The sequence below is a fragment of the Symphodus melops genome (genome assembly GCF_947650265.1).
Source record: "Symphodus melops genome assembly, chromosome: 7".
Taxonomy (NCBI): Eukaryota; Metazoa; Chordata; class Actinopteri; order Labriformes; family Labridae; genus Symphodus; species Symphodus melops.
Window position 1 is genome coordinate 2,787,276 of NC_136697.1, and position 22,647 is coordinate 2,809,922.

Sequence of the window (22,647 nt, forward strand, 5' to 3'; positions counted from 1 at the left end):
TCATTACTGTCTTTGTTTGAAGGAGTCAGACTCATAGATGAACATACGAGCCAGGTGAAGAGAAGAAAACAGAGCCACTCAACTTCAGGTTTAATGAAACACTTTATCTCAGTTTAAGACACACAATGAAGACTAGTAAGCGTTCTGAAGCTGGAGGGGGGAGGGGGGGGGGGGGGTTATGACAGGTGAGGAAGGAGCCACAGGTCGGACAGTCAGTCAGTCCCGCCTCTGACAAGGTAAATAGCCAGTCATAGTATAGTTGACAATGAGTTGACCTATCAGACGAGGCTGCAACTCAGGAGCCAATCCTGTTGTCTATGTGAAACATTAAGAAAGGATTCCACCAAGCGTACTGGTTCAGTACCCATTCACTGCTGTGTCCACTGTCAGGAGTTGGGATTGGGACAAAAACAACCGATCCTTCCTACTTCCTGCTCCCCTTCTGTCGGGGTGACCCCACCATACAGAGCCCTCGCTCACCATCGTGTCAGGAAGAGAAAGCCTGAGGAAAAGCACTGCTGTCATATCCAGGATGTGTGTTGATCCAGGGACGGAGAGAGCCGAGGCATATCGATGAATCTGAGGGTCATGTTTCAGGATGCTTCCTCCAAGGTCGTCCTGTCAGTGAGCGCAACTTACAAAAACTTCTGCCATGTCATATGTCTCGTAAACTGAGTGGGAAATCTCATCTCACAGATATGTCTGTGATGATGTCATCAGGAAGTGACTGACATGAATGATAAGAGTGGATATAACGGCTCCTTGTTCCCAGAATGAAGGGATTGATGTTTGAAAGGCTCGCTCAGCCCAACCCATGAAGACAGAGTCCAGAGCACTGAGCCAGCCAACAGATCTGTGATGAACTGAAACTCATACTGGGAGCCAGGGTGTAGCCTACTGTACATAAACATGATCTCTTTAAAGTAGTGCCAGATGGAAAAGTGACGACACATGCCGCTTTGGATCCTGCTGTTTTTGTGGTCGGAGTCATGACACAGGAAATTCATCTGCAGTCACCGGTGGCCTGCTGGCAGGACGCCAGTCAGAAGCACCATGATGAATATAGTGGACTTACTGGTCTGACTGAAATATCTTTCAAACATTCAGGAACGCCGGAATAAAACCAGGAACATTTCTTTTTCACTTTAGGAGAACTTTTTTTAATCTTTTTTGCGCTTCACTGTGATTGGCTAAGAGTGTTGTGTTGCCATGGGAGACCCCTACAGGCTCTCTGAGGAAAAAACTACAGGAAGCATTTGAGTCAGGCCAGTGTGTGTGTGTGTGTGTGTGTGTGCGTGTGTGTGTCTGTGTGTGTGTGTGAGAGAGAGAGAGAGAGAGAGAGAGAGAGAGAGAGAGAGGCAACAAAGCTGCCGTCCACACACTGCAGGTCACTGGTGATTTGCTCTTATTGATGAACACACACACACACACACACACACACACACACATCCACACAGAGGGAGGGGGGAGAGCCACTGAGTTCAAAAAGTTTTCCACTCTGATCGACCATTTCAAACTCAGAAACTCACACACACACACACACACACCCAGCTGTCACAGGAAGTAGTTTGCTACACACAGTGAGCAGACGTCTCATCAGCCTCTTGTGACTCAAACATGTACACTACATGTTTGAGTCACAAGAAGCTGATGAGACGTCTGCTAGTAAGTCATCTCCCAGCGTTCAGGTCTGAAGAACCAATCAGAGCGTCAGTGTTTGCATTCCTCGGCCCTGGAGCTGCTCTGCTGGATGTACGGCAGAGACCAGCGTTTCAGTGTGAGAGTGATCAACAGGAAACAAGAGTAAAACCCAGCTCAGCCGTCTGCTGACCCAGCAGGCGAAGGGGAGAAAATAAACCGTTCATTCGAGGTGGAGCTCATCGTCTTTAATACCACGTAGCAGCTAAAAATACAGATCACCAGCATGAATTATAAGCACAGCTTCTGTTACTGCAGCTTTACAACAACAGTTATAAACTTGTCATGAAGGCCGACGAGCTCCCCCAACCACGTCAGCTGCTGGTGAACCAGAGGAAGCAGGAGTCAGCGTGAGCTGGGCCGACCCTTCACACAGTCTGAACAGACTCCTCAGGCTTTGAGATGTGGTCAGTGAAGGACATGGACACTGCATGTGTTTCCATGGTGATGGACGCAAAACTAACAGCACCATCACCTGCAGGCAGATCTTAGTCTCTGTATAGATTTACATTTATAGAGTCAATGCTTTACGGCTGTATGTTGTATACCTATATGTGAAGCCCTGTGTCCACCCGGCGTCACTATGCAGGAAAGAGGAAGTTAACTTTGGTAACCTAGCAACAGTCTGTGGACACAGGGCCTAATGATGTTAAAGATCAGCTTCACTGTTGTTTTTCTCTGAAACTTCACATCAGAAATGAAAAGTAAAAGTGGAATAAAAAGTAGTGTTGGTGGTGCATGTTAGTGTGAGTGTAGCCTGTGGACATCTCTGTGTTTGCACAGTGATAGCACTGCACTCATGCATGATTGAAAGCCAACATACAGTGAGGGAGGGAAAAATACGAGCATTGAGAGATTCAGCCCTCAGCATCAAGGCTTCCTGCTGCTATTCTCAGCACTGCCAGCATCACCATTACCACCCAGTGCACTACAGGCACACCGGAGAGCTACTGTAGCTCCATGCATAATACATCCACCTGACTTTGATGGGCTTTTCTCAGAAGGAGGCGTGTCACAGGAAAGAAGATAGCTGGTGGAGCTGCCTTCAGACCGAGTGTGAGGTTTGGAGAGCGTGATGCAAAGTTAGGACACATATCAAAGATCAAGAAGTCGAGCTGTTCACATGCACCACATACATCCACTTATTCGACAGCAGGAGGAGTTTTCAAGACAGAGCAAAGAGGACAAAATGTATCTGTTCAACCTTTCATAGAAAGTGAAAAAGTAGAAATGAAGTAGGCCGAGCTATTTCATCATCTCTCATCACAAATCAAAGTGCTCCTTGGACTGCTGTTATTGTTAACTGATGTGCGGATCAATCTTCAACATCACAAGCATGGTGATGATGTCACGGTGGCCTTTTCAACCTTATAAATAAAGAAAAAGCAGCATCAGAGCCTCTCTGAGTCAGACTCAAAGATACTTGGCTTTTTTGGGACGTCTTTCCATCCTGATGTGGAGCCGAACAGACCGTGCAGCTACTTTACAAGCTGCACTCAAACGTTTCTTTCAGTTGCTGCTAAACGGTGCGGGCAAATTCAGCTTCCCACTATTAAAGGCCGATACTTTTAAATACACACGGGCCTGTCTGATGTCATTCCCCTGAAACATGTGCGTTATAGAATTTGGGTGCAATTCCTCCCCAGCGAATGAAAAAATGATGCAAGCTCTGCCCCTGAGTGTGTGTGCTGCTGCTGCATTCTCTGTCTCTTGCTCTCTTTCAGGGCTATAAATAGTGGAGAGTGCTGCTGTCTCTCATATTTCATGTGTCACTGGCTCCCACAGTGAAGAATGCTTACTGCGTACATACAGAAAGCCTCTTCTTTTCTCCGGCTGCACTTGTTTCCAATTCCTCCATCCTGTCTAATAACATCTCCTCGCCTCCTAGCTTGTCCTCTTCTCTCCTCCTAGCTTGTCCTCTCCTCTTCTCCTAGCTTGTCCTCTTCTCTCCTCCAAGCTTGTCCTCTCCTCTCCTCCTAGCTTGTCTCCTCTCCTCTCCTCCTAGCTTGTCCTCTCCTCTCCTCCTAGCTTGTCCTCTTCTCTGCTCCTAGCTTGTCCTCTCCTCTCCTCCTAGCTTGTCCTCTTCTCTCCTCCTAGCTTGTCCTCTCCTCTCCTCCTAGCTTGTCCTCTTCTCTCCTCCTAGCTTGTCTCCTCTCCTCTCCTCTCCTCTCCTCCTTGACCCGACCAACTGGCTTCGAATCGGAGGCCTAAATCAGAAGTCTCGGGAGGCAGGGGACAATATCTCCACATGCTGAATAAAGCAAAAAGAGAAGGAATGATGGATGTGCAGCCACATCGTTCTCCTAATAAGACATAAAGCGAAATCAATAAAGACAGTGATCTCATATAATTAGCTCACAGAAATAATGAACAAGCTTCTGTTAAATAATAGTTGAATGTGTGAGAGCAGCACTGCACACGAGGCTTCGTGCTGAAACACAGCTGCTGTACATAAACACTATTTACCGACCTGTCAGATCCCCTTGTTCATTACTAGCCTCCCTTGTTTTGTGCTGTAATGAAAGATTTTAATTAATGAAGAAAAACGTGACAATCCACCGGCTGAGCCCTTGTCCTGAAGCGTCCTCTGTGCTAACGCTAGCTGTTAAAAACACGAGCTGGAGCTGCTTTAAGAAGGATATGGTGTTTGACCAAAGATGTTATCTGAAGCATGATGCAGGCGCTCTGTTAGACCTCAAAGTGTTCCTTCATATCAATCTAGTTGCACGTCTGTGAGAGGAAAATCGTCCTCTTTGAAGCCCCCCCCCCCCCGGCCGTTTTGGACGCCCCTGGGTTTTCCAGATATGAGAGCAGTTATCAGGTGAACAGGTGTTGCAGCGATGGAAGCGGGCAGTGGAACTGCTTCAGATAGAAGTGATTGTACCCGAGCTAAAAAGCCTCTGCATGTTTCTAATAAGCTCCAGCAGCAGAAAGCTGCTCAAACTAGGATCAATGTTGGAGATGCTTTTGAAACATGGAGAGAGGTTAGAACGCAGAAAGCTTTACAGACCCATGCAGAGCTGGCTAAACACTGAAGATACAGTGTCCACCACATGGTGACCTGTGTGAGAGGAGGGGGGGAGACAGCTCTCTGTGATGATTAGAGTTCAGACTGCAGTACTCATTGTATACACTAGGGGCAGAGTTACAGACTTTAATGAATGAACAACATTGATGGGACGAATGACTGACTGACATTGTGATGTAGAGCCTCACAGCTGGAGCAGCTAACATCTGTGTTTTTATGTCTCTGACGATAACAGATGTGACGTTTGACAGCTGGAGCAGCAAAGCTAAAACCTCCCATCTTCTCCTCCTCCACAGTGCATTGAGCATTTTAAATCTCTCAAGGTTCAGGCTAAATGACTACAAAAGAAAACGTGAATGACAGGAATCAACATTGTGTAGTTTGTGTAAGAAAAACATAAAGTAGAGATTACAGTTGAAGCTACAGTGGTAGAGAGGAGGACTCTGGACAAAATGCTCTCCATCATGGACAACACACACCACCCTCTGCACAGCACCTTCACCGGCCAGAGGAGCATGTTCAGTGACAGACTGCTGTCACAGTCGTGCTCCACGGACAGACTCAAGAACTCTTTTGTCCCCCTATAGGCCATAAGACTGTACAACACTTCACTGTCACGGCAGGGAAGAAGCACACGGTGAACCCTGGACTCATTTTTCACCTTTTTTCTCACTCCTCATCTGCACTGCTGACCTCAGAGTCAGCTCCCAGTTGGACACTGTAATGCATATTGATAGTCACCTTATTGAGCACTGGTCACTTTAACGAAATAATCACCCTAATCACGTCTGGTTTCATCACTTGAGACACTTAATGCTAATCTGCTCCTCAATAGTTGGGTACTTTAATGGCAATCACCCCGATCACTCCTGGTTTCACCTTATTGTTTTGGACACTTAATGCTAATCACTGCTCCTTTATGTTGCTGAGCATTTTAATGGCCCAGTCTGCATCCCTGCATTGACTGTTTAACGACTGTACTCACACCTCTGGCACTACCTCAAACACCTCTGTACATGCACATGTAACTAGTTTCTAGAAGGTCAGCACTTTGTTTCTAAGCCTCTTTAACTGTTTACAAGTCTCTTTTAACCAACACGTGTTTTTCTCTCCTTCACAGGTTATGTACATTATGCTATATAAGTTTAAGTCTAATGCTAATGCTAACTGCACAGGTTTAACCTGTAATTATGTTTACTCTTAGTCACATAGGGGCTGCTAAATCTTGTTTTGAATTTAGATCTATCTATCTAAATTCAAGCGAAAAACTGTAAGCGCATGGATAAACATGACACCTATCTAAAAGTCAACACTTCTTCACAAAATGCCTGTAAATGCATCATGCTGTGTGTGAATAGTGATGCAATGTGAGGACACATGCAGGTCTATAGGCAAATACACATCTATCCAGCTTATCACTCTGTGATCAATATCTTCCATTCATTAAGCAGAGAGCAAGTTAACTGATGACACAGAGTTATTTCACAGCAACAAATCAATAAGATTCATTCATTTAGCCTAAAGGCCGAGATAAGTAAGGACACAGCGTGATTTCACTACAGCAGCTGAGCAGAGTGCAAACAAGGAATCCCCAGGCCTGGACTCAAACACTGGAGCACATGGAGAGCAGTCTGTTAGCCAGCTGAGCGAAAATCTCCAAAGGATTTGACCCTGTGCCAATAAACAGCAAAGTCTCTTCATCTCTTAGTCAGACACAATGCTTAGTCATCAGCGAGACTCTCAGCTCTCCCTGACAAATCCTTATTAGTCAAAGTTCAAAGGTCTGAGAGAAAATATTTCCCGTGAGCTGTGTTTCAAGCCTGTCTTCAAGGAGGCAGAGTGTGATATTCAAAATGTGAAGCTGCCAAGAGATGAAGTCGTTCACGCCTGACTGAGGCTGCTGATGAAAACACAACAACAGTCCAACATTTCTGACACACAAACAAAGAGAGAGGGAGAGACTGCCGTTTCAAGCCGCCATCTTTACAAGCTGGTGACTTTTCAGATTCAATCTGAATGTCATGGGGGGACGAGGTGACCCCCCTCTGTTCTGTCTTCAGAGGTAGTAACAGTGCAGAGGGGAGTGCACACTTTGTGTGTGTGTGTGTGTGCATGTCTGACTGTGTGTATGTGGAGCTGAATTCAGGGACAGCAAAATTACGCCATCGCAGAATAAATATGAATGTACAAAGACGTGATGACGGCGAGGCTTACATACATTAATCTACAGTCTGAAAAGGCTGAGAGACAGACACTGGGTTCACATCAGGAACATGGACTCAGATCCAAGTCCACTTGACCCCAAAGTCTTTGATCAGTGTGAACACACACTTACCGCACCCTGGAGGTGTTCTCAGACACGTTTCATGAGAACACTCCACGGGAGACGTGACCGCACAACTGGGCTCAAACAAGGAAGTGAACCTTCATATGACATCGATCTAAACGGCTCCTCGCATCAGGAGCCGTATCATCCTCTGAGCTGCACGCTGATGTTGAAGTAGGAGGAGGGTCGTTGTTGGCGTCTCAGAAGGAACAAAAACATTAGCAGGATGGACTCAGTCTGCAAGTGGCCGCAACCATGTTCTTACTGCCACCTGCTGTATCTGTACATACAGAAGGGGACATGTGAACGAAGACCAGCGGGGGGAAAGGGGAGGAGCCAGCAATTATGCAGGACACGGTACGAAATGCTTAATGTTAAAACACCCAGAGAAAGAGAGAGAGGGAGAGGAAGAGAGAGAGAGTGAGAGAGAGAGAGAGTGAGGGAGAGGAAGAGAGAGTGAGAGAGAGAGAGAGTGAGAGAGAGAGAGACAGAGGGAGAGAGAGAGAGAGAGTGAGTCCGATATAAAAAAAAGCTTCTTTGATTTCATTTCATTTCCATCTCGTACTTTTTCCCAGAGTGTAAAGCCTTTTTTTCCTTTTAGACATCAAAGCTGATTAAAATACTTCTTTTTTTAATCCCAGATGATCTGACATTAAAAACACACTTGAGTTCAGTCTGGATTCTCACAACCTTCTCAAAGTGCTCAAAGTTAAATATGAGCATGTGATGTCATAAAGTGACAAATCACACTGATGGTTCGACAGAAGCCAGCATGCAGGTATCAGGTGGCTTTCTATTGGCTGATCTATAACAGTGCCCACAATAATGCCATACCAAGCGGAGCAGTGAACTCACCCAGCTCTGTTTATGATCCGTGAGACATTTCACCGGCTGTAAAGCCACATCCTCATTATTTGCTCTGCTTCTTTTGTGCATACATGTCTTGTTACGTTTCCAGCTCATTAGTTCTGTTAATGTCTTCACATGTGACGGGGGAGACATCGCGTTATTATCCTGTTGTTTGTCGTGACCCTGGACATCCAGCCCGGTCACTAATTGCTGCTGCTTGATAAATCAACAGAACTCATGACTCACGTCGTCTTCCAGCACGAAGGCTCCCGGACACACACGTTTTATATTCCTGACAGCGGTGACTACGGAGCACAGTGACCGCTCACAGGCTCGTCGATGACATCATATGTGGGCGGCACGTCAGACAAGAGGCAACGGTGTTAGCGCCATGAGACTAAAACTGCAACCAAGTGAAAGAACTCACCCTCTCCTGTCGGGAGTGGGGTTGTTCAAGATGGGAGAAGGTACGCAGGAGGGTGATGGGCCAGGGGCCGACTGAGGAGTGGTCACCTCTCAATCAAAAGAACTGAAATAATAGACATATGAGAACTACAAATAATAGAGATATGAGAACTACAAATCCAAGTTTGAGCTGTACCGATGCATCAATGCTAACGAGCTGACAGACCAGAGTCTGTTTCTGTTTTAGAAAGCGGCCTAATGACTTATCCAGGAAGAATGTTATATACTTTATTAATGCCTGAGGGGGGAAGTTCACACACACATGCACAGGCAGGACCTGTGGACATGCCTCCACTGGAGGCGCCCTCTGAGCTGGTGGGGGTTTGGTGCCTTGCTCAAGGGCACATTGTCAGTGCTTGAGAAGTGGTCCAGCACTTCTCCAGCTACCAGACCAACGTCCATATTTGAATTTGCATCGGAATCGGCAACCCTCTGCTTCCCAACTTAAATCCCTAGGGCCTGAGCTACTGCCGCCCCCTAGTGTTCAAAAAGAAATTATCTAACATCTATCATGTTACCTGATGTCAGTTATGTTAGCGAGTTCATCTGCAGGCCGAGAACAGCTGGGGAATCTTCCAGACCAGACCGTTTCATTTCATTCAGTCTGAGCAGGCCGGAGGTGACCCCAGAAATGAGACACAGCTACGGTCAGGTTAGCCAAACAACAACCTCCCCTCCCCCGAACACAATCACTCCTAATGGACATAGTAGAGCAGTGAACTAAGAGTGTCGCTCTGGTGCCTGACATCTTTCGTTTCCAGCCGTCTGAATGGGACAGCAAAGTGCTGAGCAAACCTTTAAGATAAAGAGGAGATTAGTTGGTGTCAGGGCGCAGGCTGGATGTGAGGACAGTGAATGAAGAGGCATTAAAGCCAGACAAAGCTTGGCTTCTCTGGCCTGATGCCACTTCCTCTGTTGCACACACACACACACACACACACACACACACACACACAAAACCCACTCGTAGTAAACCTGCAAGCTAGCAAATGATTCCACAGGGTAAGTCATTAACGAAGGCTTGGAGCAGCCACATGCCCTTTCAAGTTTAAGAAACAAAAGGAGCACTAGGCAGGGAAATGAAGCTCAGAGTTTTGCTTCATGTCTGACGTTTCTCCCACATTCAAGTCCACTTCAGCGAATCTTCCTAAGAACATTTGGGGTTTGAGGAATGAAGGTGATTTGGGTCAGAAAACAATCAAGGACACAGCCCGAAGCCAAAGATTACACTGACACAGTGTAGCCTGCACCAAACCTCGAACCATACGCCAGGTCAGCAGAAATGCATGAAAGCAGGGGTAGAGAACACTAAACCAACGAGAGGGGGAAACAAACACATCATACATGTGCTCTTTGTACTTTAGTTTAAAGTGGACACACAAAGAACCAACGCTTTAAAATGAATGTGGTCTGCAAACCCATCGCCTTCACAGCCAGATGAAAAACTGTCTGCCTCTGCGTGAACATCTGTATGAATTCATCCGAGAGCACAGGCTGTGAAGTCAAGCAGAGCGGCGATCGTTCTCATCAAGGTGATAAGTGATGAATGGCAGTTTGACCGCCACAATCTGTCTTCTTTGTTTCTCTCTGAACTTCACAGCTCTTAAAGCTCTGCAGGACATAATGGTCCTCTCTCGCAGCATCATTACAGTTAAGATGCCCGTTTGTAATTATTTGAAGCCCACTTGCACAGTCGACAAACACTAAAGGCTGCGCGAGAACAGAGAGGCTGCACGCAGCGAGTCCTCCAACACCCACCTCGTCAACAACACACGCACACATGCAAGATACAAGGGCACGCAAAGTCATGCTTTGACTTAGCCACGCTGATATCCCATCATAGGAAGCAACAGAAGAGCGTTTGTCCTAAGTGACGACACTCAGTGAGCTCTGAATGTAGAAATCATGAAGGGGGACTAAAGGAAAACAAGAAGCACGACGCTTCATCTGAATGTGTTTGCATTTATACATGACCTTTTATTGGACGCATTAGTTGTTAAATCGTTGGTATGGATGTCACTGTATGTATGGACCGTGTAAACATGGTGGCCGATGTTTAATGCAGAATAATTCAACGGATATTTTCTCTTTTTTTGATAAACCCCAAATGTCCCCTGAAGAAGAGGCCTCGGTGTGAAAGAATTACACAACTGGTCGCCAAAGCTTCGTCACAACAGCTTCATAGAAAGTAGATGATATAACTAAGATTAGCATTATTGCTCCATTTACTGTCCATCTTATGAAACTTGGAATCAGATCAGTTCACAAATATATAACAACATAACCTGTAACTATAACAAACACGTAATGCCCTTTATTTTCTCTCTTCGTAGCTTCATGACATGAGACATTAGTCCTGTATCTTTTTTCAAAGTGTTCACAGTGTTTGCTTGGCGTGTTTAGCCGCTGTAAGCGTTAACACTGGATCATCTCAGTCTCAGTGTTGTTCAGCAAGGTGCTAATGTAGCTGCTCCAGGGAGCCAAAGACGGGACGCGTTGCCCAGGTAACACGAAGGCATCATGCTGTCAGCCGATGATCACAAACAGTGAGTTTGTAGATAAATAGATGATAGAAAATACTGACTGACATGGACATGTTTTCCATGATATTATATTATATTCTCTTTTCTGTATGATTTCACTTAATTGTTGCTTAAAAAAGAAAAGTGAATTGCAATAATCTGCAGTATCGCAATGTGTGTCGAATCACAATACTTTAAATCGCAACGACAGAAAAGCATATCTAGCCCTAGAATTGACTAAACCTGTGAATTCCACTCATATATCTGCATCTCCTCAGCAGAGACACTTGCTAGATGATATGACTGACGGGTTATTGTGCAGCCTGTGAGGAACGACGTTTGGAGGTTTGTTTTAAAAGAGGAACGTCAACCTTTGTGCATATGTTGGCAGACAGGTGATATATTAATGAACTGGAAAAGAAAAAAGTAGATTCTTCTTCCTGGTTACATAAAAAAAAGTTTGGTTTTATAGGTCACAAAAAGGCGTCAATATTCATTTCAGTGTCCTGTGTATTGATGTAAGGAACACTGTTTGACTCAGTTTGATGCAGACATTAAAGGTGTGATTTACTTCTCTTGTATTCTCAACCATCGTCACATTAAGTGAACTACACATGAACCCAGCAGCACCCAGCGCTGAAGAAAGGCACCAGAAGGAACAGACGGGGTTGTCATCTGGATGCTAACACGTAGCCACAGCAGCTTTACAGACTGAAGATAACCTGATTCATGAATGAGTGTTTATTAGACCTGTTGAGGCTGTTATTTCACATTCAGTGTTTTTAAATGTGCCGTTAGATTGTAATTGTTTTTCAGATAGTATTACACATCGGGTAATTGTTCAAAGAATTGGAAATACACATTTAACCCTTCATAGGGCAAGTGACTATTTTTGGTCATTTTCTCAAACATTACATATGGCCAGCCTTCTGCACCTCAGTACGGTCGAGAAGCATGTGATCCTCACTCAGCCGATCAGAAGAGTTCCTGATCCTGCTATTGTGGCATTTGAACCAAACATGGTAACTTTGTCAATGTTTATTACACTTACAATGTTATAACAGAAATAAAGTTCTGTGATGTCCCTGAATGACACTAGGAGGTTGAATTTTTGAATTTCGACGTATCTCAATTTGTGCCCTGTAAAGGGTTAAGTTACATCATGTGAGCGTCAGCAACATAACCACCGTGATTCTATTCGTCGGTCTACTATTAGAGTGTCCGCACTGCTCACAAGCGACGCCACGAGAAGCGACGGGCTGTTTCACCCAGACACACAGTTTGTATTTTCCTCTGTGTCGCTCACAGACGGACGAAGAACGAGCGATGAGGATGCTCTCGCTCACTCAGCAGAGCTCGTCAGCTTGTTGAACAAAGTGCAGATAACGTTTATTAAATCCACATCATGACTGGCATGTAGAGCTGTGACCTGTGTCAACAACTCCGGAGAAGAACTGCATTCGTCTCACGCCAGCCGTTTATTGACCGGTGTTGTGAGTCCACCTTCAAAATAAAAGCCCCTCATGTCATGCAGTGTGGACAGTTAGCATCCGTGTGCTGATAGGACACGCTGCTATTGTAATGGAGCAGGAAGCTGAGCAAATGCTGCTGTTTGATGATTTATTCTGCAGGGCTGGAGCAGCCAACGTGTCCATGTGTTTCTGATATTCGATACACATGTTGCAGAAAAACTAATTTGTCAACACAAACCTACTCCCACTCACCCACCCACCCTCTCTCTCCCTCTCTCTCTCTCTCTCTGTCACCCACTTAAAGCTAATTGGGAGTCGACCCTCGCTGACCTGCACTCTTCCCCAGAAAGAGTCATCGTCATGACAGCCGAGTCTTTCTCATTATCCACAACAAGGGTCGGCCTTGTTAGAGCCCAAACTGCCAGAGCGCACCTGGCTGACATCACAGCAAAACCCCGAGTCCCTGTTACCACAGCAACAACAACTTGGCAACTGCAACTTGGCAACGTCCCACTCCACGGGGATTGATCGGGTGAGCAATGCAGTGAGAGGTAGATTAGGAGGAGTATTATTGTCTCCCTGGGAGCAGAGGGACCGACAGAGCTGAAAACACGATGACAGTATTGACCTGAACTTGGCTGAGCACAGAGATGAAGGATGCCTCTTATTTACGCCTCCCTCATGGATGGATGTACTGCAGTGATTAGAAACACAGCGCGGTGCTCGTTTGGCAGCCTTTAGCTCTATATATTTTTGATCTTTAATTGGAACTAAAGGACTTGTTTTTCCCTGAGCAGAGTGAGACAGGCACGGTCACATTTCCACTCGAGTGTCTGTTTAATGCACAGCGTAGTAAATATAGGTGCAAAGTGATTTTGGAGCACAGTTTTTCCTCCTGCAAAGTGCACAGTACTCAACCACCGAGTGAACTGAACCAAACTCAAGTGACAAAACGACACGTCCAACAAACAGCCATTAGCCTCTCCACAGCTCCGTGCTCTCAGGGCAGAGGATGAGGAGGGAGAACCACTCAGTGCCTGAGACGGAGAAGAAGCAGAGTGCAGCGCTTGTTTGTCATCGCCCATTAGTGAACGAGTCGGGCTCACGAGCAAAAAGCTTCAGAGAGGAGAGGATCTGAGGTCACCCTGTCACCTGATATAGACGAGAACTGAAGTATTAATACAGCTGGGGTCAACATGCTCACGGTCACACCTCCGTGACCTCATTCACATTCATTCACCATTCAGCGTTAAATGCTGAAGTCGGTTCCACCTCATCACACACGATACCAAGGGAGCGTGCAATGTTTGTCACTGCTGCAAGAAGCATGTGGATATGCTACATGAAATGATGCACGTTTTGTGGGATCTGCACCATGTAGCCTCAACAGCAACATGTTGGAGGGTCTCTGGACTTCATCATGGACTTCATACTCTGCAGTGGACCAGAGACAGAGAGAGAGAGAACCCTTGTGTAATGTTCAAATTGTTGTTACTCAGCCAGTGTTTGTGGGTCTGATGGACCCGTTGCATTTTGTGGCTTTTAATGCGAGATAAAAAAAATTGTCGCATGTGATGTTGTGTCCACTGAGTCCCTGAGACATGTCGAGGACAACTCTCATTCCTTGGTTTTTCTCGGGGGCTCCTCCGTCAGGTTTCCCTGTGTAGACTTGTAAGTTCCAAGCATATGAGGAAGTGGCATCACAGGCAGCCCAGATCTTTATACCATACTTTGCAGGTTTGCAGGTCTGTTTCTTTTGTGTTTCTGCACCTTCGGTTCCCACACAAGGTTGCAGCATTGTTTGTCAACACTGTCTGCTCTCCTTTTCTCGCACATTTGACCCTCTGATGTTCTGTGTGTGGTACACAGAACATCAATTTCCACACTTCTATTAGATCTTATATGTAATAGAAATGTGTGTGTGTGTGTGTGTGGGGGGGGGGTGTATGGTGTGTGGTCATTAAATATGTATTCTGATATATGTTCTTCACAGAAAATGAGCCAAAGTCAGTGAGTCTCAGTTTGAAAAATTAATTATTGTATCATTTTTCTTTTAATAAAAAATGAAAACGGGTCCCACAGACCCAAACACCACACAAGGGTTAAAACCGGAGTTCTGATGTCTTACACACTGTCCTCGGTCGTCCAGACCGTTAACAATACTGTCCGTGCAGCGGACTGTCACCGAAACGAGGACGACTCCTCTTTAATGAACAAATAACACGACGAGACCACGTGGCAGAAATGAAGGATTGTTCTCTAACTAGAACCTAAACAAACTAAAACCATGTCACATGATAAGATACATTAGTGAGACATGCAATAAGTATTATCACGGCTACGTCGTACCTCTTCAAGAGTTCCATCAAGGTGAGTTATAAAATGCGCTCGCTGTAAACTTACAGTCAAATCCAGCAGTGGAGGTTTTATAACAGGATGGAGAAGGATTATATAGTTGCACAAAGAGGACGCAGATATTCAGCAACGTGATGTCAGCGAGCCGGACTCATTGGACTGTCTGTTTGTCTGAGGAGCTAAAGGACTGTCTTTCTTTGGTGATCTCTTGCTGTGTATTTGCTGTGATCGGTTCGAGGGATGAAGTGGTTGTTGACCAGGCAGCAGATCTCACTATCTACAGACTGAAGGAAGAAGGCGGGGACGTTGGAGGGGGGGCAGGGACGCCAGCTGTGATATGAATCAGACGCTGCCATGATTGGAATACAATGACCCTGCAACACACTCTCTCTCTCTCTCGCCATGTGTCTCTTTCTCTGAACAAGGTTATCAGCAGAGATTATCAGGGGAGGACAATAGACGGCTGATTCAAAGAGGTAGTGAATGTTTCACACACAGAACACATTTAGAGCCTAAATCCATCGTTTTCAATCCGTTCGACACGTTCTCGTTTTGAGAAGAATTCAAAACAAGGACATGAGCGCACGTAGGGATCCACGGATTCTTGGTATTTTAATATCCTTAATAATCCTCGTGGTTACACGGGAAATATCAGGAGAGATTTTCTCCTTTGTACACGAGTTCACTAAAGCATGATTCTGAGCAGCATTACTATACTGAGCAGGCAGTGCGTCTACAGGGGGAAAGCATAACCACTGATGAAAACCTTGAAGTTACTAAAGCATGCTAATGCAGCTATAGAAGTGGGTCATGATGTTCCATATAAACCAGTGTTTGTCTTCCTCCTATACACTGTGTGGAGTGTGTGGAGTGTCCCTGATGCCTTAAAGCAGCCGGTGGAGTGAAGCTGCACTTTGATCTGGATTTCTAACGTCTGAATCTTCTACTTCATGAATGTTTTAGCACATGTTGGATTCACTTCAGACCCTGATGACCAAACAGTGTAAAGGATCGTATTCTCAGACATGTAAGAGCTGATCCTTTCACGGATCATAAAGCGCAGCAGTCAATGATTCAACTCTGAAGACGTTTCTTGATGTTATCTCTTCTTTGACTTAGGTATTGAAAGTCTACCTCAAGTCCACATCCTTCATTCTCAGCTCCATCACTCAGAAGAGTACAGGCACAGGTAGTGCTTGTCAACAGGCAAGCCAGGTAACGGCTCGGGGCTCCCAGACCAGGAGGGGGCCCCTGAGGGCCGACTCACTTTGTAGCACAGCAGGGGCTAAAACTGTCCTTTGGCTTAGACAGGAGGAAACCCCCCTGAGAAAATCATTCAGATCCTGGTTGAGCTTGTAAAGCTTGATTACAGAGTTATAAAACCTTTAAAGTGCTTCTCCTGTTTTTAGTATCTGTGAACGTTTAGAAACCTGGCTTCGCTCTCGGGGGAGTCGGGATTGTTGTTGTTTGAATAATCCAGATTAAAATGATCCAAAATAAAAACCTCGCTCTCTCTCTCTCTTTCTATGTCTCTCTATGTCTCTCTCTCTCTCTATGTCTCTCTATGTCTCTCTCTCTCTCTATGTCTCTCTCTCTCTCTCTTTCTATGTCTCTCTATGTCTCTCTCTCTCTCTATGTCTCTCTATGTCTCTCTCTCTCTCTATGTCTCTCTCTCTCTCTCTCTATGTCTCTCTCTCTCTCTCTATGTCTCTCTATGTCTCTCTCTCTCTCTATGTCTCTCTCTCTCTCTCTCTATGTCTCTCTCTATGTCTCTCTATGTCTCTCTCTCTCTCTCTCTATGTCTCTCTCTCTCTCTCTATGTCTCTCTATGTCTCTCTCTCTCTCTATGTCTCTCTCTCTATGTCTCTCTCTCTCTCTCTCTCTCTCTCTCTCTCTCTCTCTGTGTCTCTCCCCCTCTCTCTCTCTCTCTATGTCTCTCTCTCTATGTCTCTCTCTCCCTCTCTCCCCCTCTCTCTCTGTCTCTCTCTCTATGTCATACATAACCACAAGATAAGTCAAAGATCTACAATACATAAACATAAGGCGTGGAGATACTCTATTTACTCTATTTGAACATCCCAGCAGAAAACACAACGTCTCTGTCTTCTCCCAAAAGTTGCACTTGAACACACCTCAGTCTACAGTCGACAGTTTTCATCAGTTCCATTTTTTTTTCTCGTGCACTGATTGGCTTAACTGAACAGCCAATCAGAGTGATTCCTCTCACCAACCGCATCGATTCAACACGTGGAATGGGACGATAAAAGGCAGCCGGGGGCCGACGGGTAGCTGAACAGTCTCCTGTCATGACTCAATGTGTGCCATCTCATTCTGACACGCTGAGAAAAGACAGAGCCTCTCGAGTTTATTACTACATATAAAGTGTGTGGACACGCTTTGAGCGGTTTCATGCAGGAATCGAAGGGTTAATGAGTTCTCGAGGTGCTTTCTATGAGTCTAGACTTGGACATCTCAAAGCACAGTTTGTTTAGACTGCAGGTGTGGGGCCGCTGCTGCAGTATGTCACGTCTTGAAATCTGTCTCAGGGAGAATTTATGAAGTGTTTGTCCACATCCCATACATCACCCTCTTAATATCAGAACTTAATGAAGCCTGCTGAGGCCGCAGCAGCCGACACCACTCTTTAAAGACGGATGAGAACTCGCTCGTAACCCTTCTCTGAGCCGCGCTGGTGAGCACCACTTTTCAGACTCTCCATCAGGGACGAGGCTGTAGGGTCGGTCCAGCATGCAGCATTAATCATTGGCAATTAGGTTTGGAAATAAGTAGAAAGGGGGGCTGGATGTGAGGGGGGGGGGGGGGGGGGGGGGGCAGGTAAAGTAATACTGTGCTACAGAAACACACGGGAATGCTGGTGAAAACAGTCTAAATGGAGCTCGTAGCGTTCGCTCAACTGGAGACCTTTTTCAAGTCGCGTCATGAGCTAAGAGCTCGTCTTAATGCCGCCTCTCATGAATGTTTCTATTGGACAGATAGTGGGAAGTTTATGGTCCTCAACATGAGGCTCTGCTCCCTGAAGAGGGTTTAAAAAACAACAATGTCTACCTCTTTATCATCATTAACTGAGATAGACTCATCCTCTGAGAGTCAGGTAGCATCACCTGGCACAACCATATGCTTATTTTACAGTTCTAAATGAGTCATGCCTTAGTTTTAACGAAGCCAGAAGGTAAAACTGTAACCTTTTCATAGCCCAGAGAAGCTCCTAGCTTTTATGCTAAGCTAACACCAGTGTCTGCAGATACAGTACATTTAACATCAGAGTACTGAGACTCGGAGAAATGTTTGCCTCATGTCTCCACAAAATCAGAAGCTCTCCTCTGCTTCTCGAGGAATTCTCACCAATCAGAGCAGTCCCCCATGAAAACAGCGAGCTACACCTCACCAAAGTTTAGTGACCACGGACCAAACTCACTTCCCTGTTTATATGCACTCAGGAGAGTGAGCATGAAGCACTGCAGGTCCGTTCTGTCTCCATGACAACAGTTTGTTGACAACGTGCCACTGTGTAGCTGATACTGCTCAGTTAGTTTTTACTGCATTTTTACTGTTTTTGATAGTTTTTTATCCCAGCAGACACGGAGCACAGACGATCTGGGTACAAGATACGATGTGTAGGAAGATATAAAATACAGGGAATATCAGACATACTGAAAAGAGCAAACGTGAAGTCAGCAGCGCCTTTCAGAAAAGAGGAAAGAGCTCCGCGCGGCCACACAAAAATGACAGTGTGTGTGTGTGTGTGTGTGTGTGTGAGAGAGGGAGACGTCACTGAGTGAGGCAGAGGAATATGCTTCACAAAGTAAATCGCTCTGCTCAGGTTACAATATCACTCAATCACATCAAAGCGTGTGCAAGAAAATAATTGAGATGAAAAATAAACTATTTTGCTTCCTGCCGCAATTTTGCAAAAAACAGCTAAAAACATCACAACATGCGTTGCAATTTTTTGGAAAAGCTGCTGCGAAATCAGACATTTTAGGCTGCAACAATCCCCCAAACAGTCTGAGAAATCCTGGAGTGACTGACAGTGACATGTCTCTAGAAGAACCAGTGCTTTCATTAAGAGCTACTATGTTCATGAAAGTGTCTTTCCTTCTACCATGGACAGAGGTCCAGAAACCCCCCGCAGCTGTCCCCTTTTCACCTCACACAAAATGTGAACACACCTCGATGACATCCTCATGATGCCTCATGCAGATCTCTGTCATGTGTTTCCTCTGCCACAACATGCTCCATATTTATTTAAGAAGCTGCCTGTCGAACCAGATTCATTATAAAAATGTCTGTGGCATGCCCCCCCACCCCCAACACCCCAACATCCCTCATGTTAAACTTGTAGTAAGCACGCTCCCTCCTCCATCTTGGGAATGATCTGAGATCTTACAGCACCACAGCTCATGAGAGAAAAGGAGAATTCACTTCCTCTGAGGCGTCATAAAGCCTCCGTGACGCTACAGAGGGGCTAATTCAAGCAAGGCCCCCATTTCAGCCAGGTCACAGACTATTAGCAACACTATCATAATGATGATCTCTGCCCAAACACATTGCTCCTCTGATCACCGCAGCCACATGAACGGGATGAATTAGTCCACAGTGGGGAGGAGAAAGAGCCCGCAGGTGATGAGAAACACACTGTGGTGTTTTTACACATCATCATGGAGCCGTGCAGGCAGGCAGGCAGGCAGGCCGGAGCTGCACACAGGCTGCAAGGTGCTCTTCATATCGGGATGGCTGAGGGAAAGGACAATTCTGATCGTACGAGCATCGCCCTGCAAAAGCAACACAAAGACAGCAACGATGCGCCGCCGTCAGCTGTGATAATCGCGCAAAAAACTCAAAACTACGCGTTATCTGAAAGCGTTTCCACATCTGCCAACCCCCACTCTAGCCCTCGTTCCCCCCCTCCCCCGCCCCCCCCACACACACCTCGGCCTCTGTTCGAGAGACGGATGGACGATGGATGGATTGAGTCGAGCTGAAATGAGGGGGGGGGGGGGGGGGGGGGGGGGGGGGGAGCGCACCCACAGCCCTATTAGCGCATCATCATAACAAAAAAACACACAATCCACACCACACCTCGGATTAAACGGACACACAACCTCAACAAAAACATCTGGCACACGTATAAAAACACATCCGACAGCCATATTCCCAACAGGCTGTCTCATTCTGGAGGTTTTCAAGCATTCACTCAGAGGGAGGTGTGAGACGAGCGGAATGAGGAAACATTGCGCCTGCTTACTGTGAAATAAATTCCCTCGGGTGGATGGAGAGCCTCCGTTTCCCTCTTCACTCCCCTCCTTTCCGACGTGCGAATTCCCCGAAATTCAGACCATGCAAGCCAGGTAGTAGTCGGTCATTTCCACCCTGCGAAGTATTTGGTCCAGCGCGGTGTGTGAGAGAGATGGAAGAGGAGGGAGGGAGGAGAAGAAGAAGGCGAATCAGCATCCGAGTGGAGAGAGCCAGCTGTGGGGAGGAAATGAGGGAGGAAGGAGCGGCCGGGCCGGAGCGCTGCGCACACAGGAGAAAGAGAGGAGGAGGAGGAGGGAGGAAGAGCGGCTCTCTCTCTCTCTCTGTCTCTCTCCTCTATTTCACGATATAAAATCCCCCCATTCCCGACAGACAGACAGACGACGGCTTGGGTACCAGTGTCTGCAGCGCCACCCAGAGGTGATGAGAGGAACGCCTGCATGGAGGGTGATTAGTGTCACACTGAGGAAGCTGCTATAAAGGAAGGCATTGTTTTGACCAGTGTCCTGTTTAAGCTACGTAGTTTAGTCTCATCAATTAAAAATGAAAATCACTTCACTAAGTGATTAAAAAAACATTTCCAACGTTGCAGCATGTGCATTAATAACGCTCCTTTAGCTGCCATCTGCAACAGACAGGCTTACTCAACAAAGATGTCTCTTAATTATGATAGCATGCAAAATGTGTTCATTAATATTCATAACGTGCTTCATTTATATCGAATCACAATATGTGCTTCCATATCTCAAGAAGAAGAAAACACAGGAAGGAACATCTGTGATCCTTGAATGCAGGCCAGTTTGAACAGATCAGTTACCAAAATACCATAAACAAAGATTATTGTTACCATCAGCAGCAAAAGTTCAGTTACGGATTTGATCCAAGCAAGGACAGGATACAGGATCTGGTTTAATGGTTTTATATATATATATATATATATATATATATATATATATATATATATATATATATATACAATAAGAGTGTATTCGCACCAGGAAAGTCCTTTCGTTTGCTTTCTTTGGTCAGCACTAAAGAGTCTGTTTCTTTTTTTGCTTGGTGCGTTTTGTTTTCACATTGCAAGAGGCCCAACATTTGTAAACAAAACCCAGTGTCCAAAGATCGTTTATCACCTCCATGTTTCATGTTTGTTTCAAGAGAACTAAAGAAGTTACTGTAAACACTGCAGCTGGTGAGTGCAGGTCCATCCATCCATGAGTCAGATTCTTTTTTGTCCCACACAGGGACATGTGTTTTACAGCACATCTCTCAGCAGACAACATAAACAAAGACAACATCCCAGTAGATTCGGTGTGACTAAAAACAGACGTTCACATCAGACACGCATGAAACCTTGAAACATATTTAAAAACAGACAAACACGGGAGAAGTGGAGACACCAGCTCCACGCAGTGTTATCTTTAGTTCCTGACTTATTTCCCCGTACACTGATGTTATCACAAGATAATAACTTGCTCCCACATGATAATTATAATATAGGTTAAAGAAGTGTGCACAAGATGATATTAATTACTTTTTTTGACTTCAGGGGCTCCGTAGTCTAAATTAATCTGCAAATGTGAAATACAAAAGTGTGCCATGAAAATAACCCTCATCAGAGTAAACTTTAAATGTATTGAACCAAAGATATGGAGCTGTTGTACCACAGACGTAGAGCTGAATGGGTTTCTGACAAGCAGCAACCTGCAGTGTTTAAACATGAAGCTGACGCTGAAGTGTAAACTCCTGCAGTTCCTGGAGTGTCCACTAGAGGCTGGCTGCAGCAGCACAGGAAGTCACATACACACCCATTCAAAAAGCCTGTTTTTACAGCAGACATGAACATGTTTACAGCCTGCTTCAAAAAAACAAATAGGTGTGATTAGCTCATGTCTCCATCCACACACACTGTACGGGGGGGGGAATGTTTTGATGACTCATTAGTTTTGATTGGATGCAGGATCAGAGTTATTCACAATAAGGCGTGTAGCTGAGCTGATTGACAGGTGGGCGCCGTGTAACGGTTTGTCAGGAGGCTTAAAACCCGCCTCAGCTCTCAGCCTGTCGTTAGCTTGACTCAAAGTTAGCCTGAGACAGCATTTCCAGCACGGAGACCGCCATCCATGGGACTCCAGCGCCCCCTGCAGGAACATATGGGGGACTCCAGCGCCCCCTGCAGGAATACACAGGGGACTTCAGTGCCTCCTGCAGGAACACACGGGGGACTCCAGTCTTGTGTCTATTCTCTGTCTCTTCTCTGTTTGTATATTAACAACCTTCATCTCTGTCTGTGTTTCTATGAGGTAACAATGCACTCAAAAACATTTTTTTATGTACATTTAACATTCAAAAAGTACAACAGCACAAACAATACTCAATGAGCACAAAGGACATGTCTCATCTATATCTCAGACAAATGGCACAGCCCATACACTACAGACAAAACTCTTTTGTCTGTAACCACAAAGGATGGATGGAAGACTGCCACGTTATCCAAACTTGTGCATTCTGTTGTTCTGCCCAATGACCCTCAAATATCCTGGCTGTAATCCATCAAGTCTTTTATATATACGCCACTATACCTAAACAAGTGTGTCCACATTTCCAAAAAACTCTTCACCTTTACACTTGAACATATACGGTCAAAGGTTATTTCAT

The 22,647-nt window shown here is 45.5% G+C and overlaps 1 protein-coding gene across 5 annotated transcripts in view; it reads right to left on the minus strand.

Annotated features, from left to right (window-relative positions):
- Positions 1-20,306, minus strand: part of ctnnd2b (catenin (cadherin-associated protein), delta 2b) — a 118,635-nt gene extending 98,329 nt beyond the window's left edge. For 3 of the 5 annotated variants that reach the window (XM_079348385.1, XM_079348382.1, XM_079348381.1), the window contains exon 1: positions 19,982-20,302. The gene's annotated coding sequence lies outside the window, so the exon portion shown is untranslated. Of the gene's footprint in view, positions 1-19,981 lie in introns of all 5 variants that reach the window. The other 2 variants (XM_079348384.1, XM_079348383.1) reach the window with 2 other exon arrangements.
- Between the last annotated feature and the right edge of the window lie 2,341 nt (positions 20,307-22,647).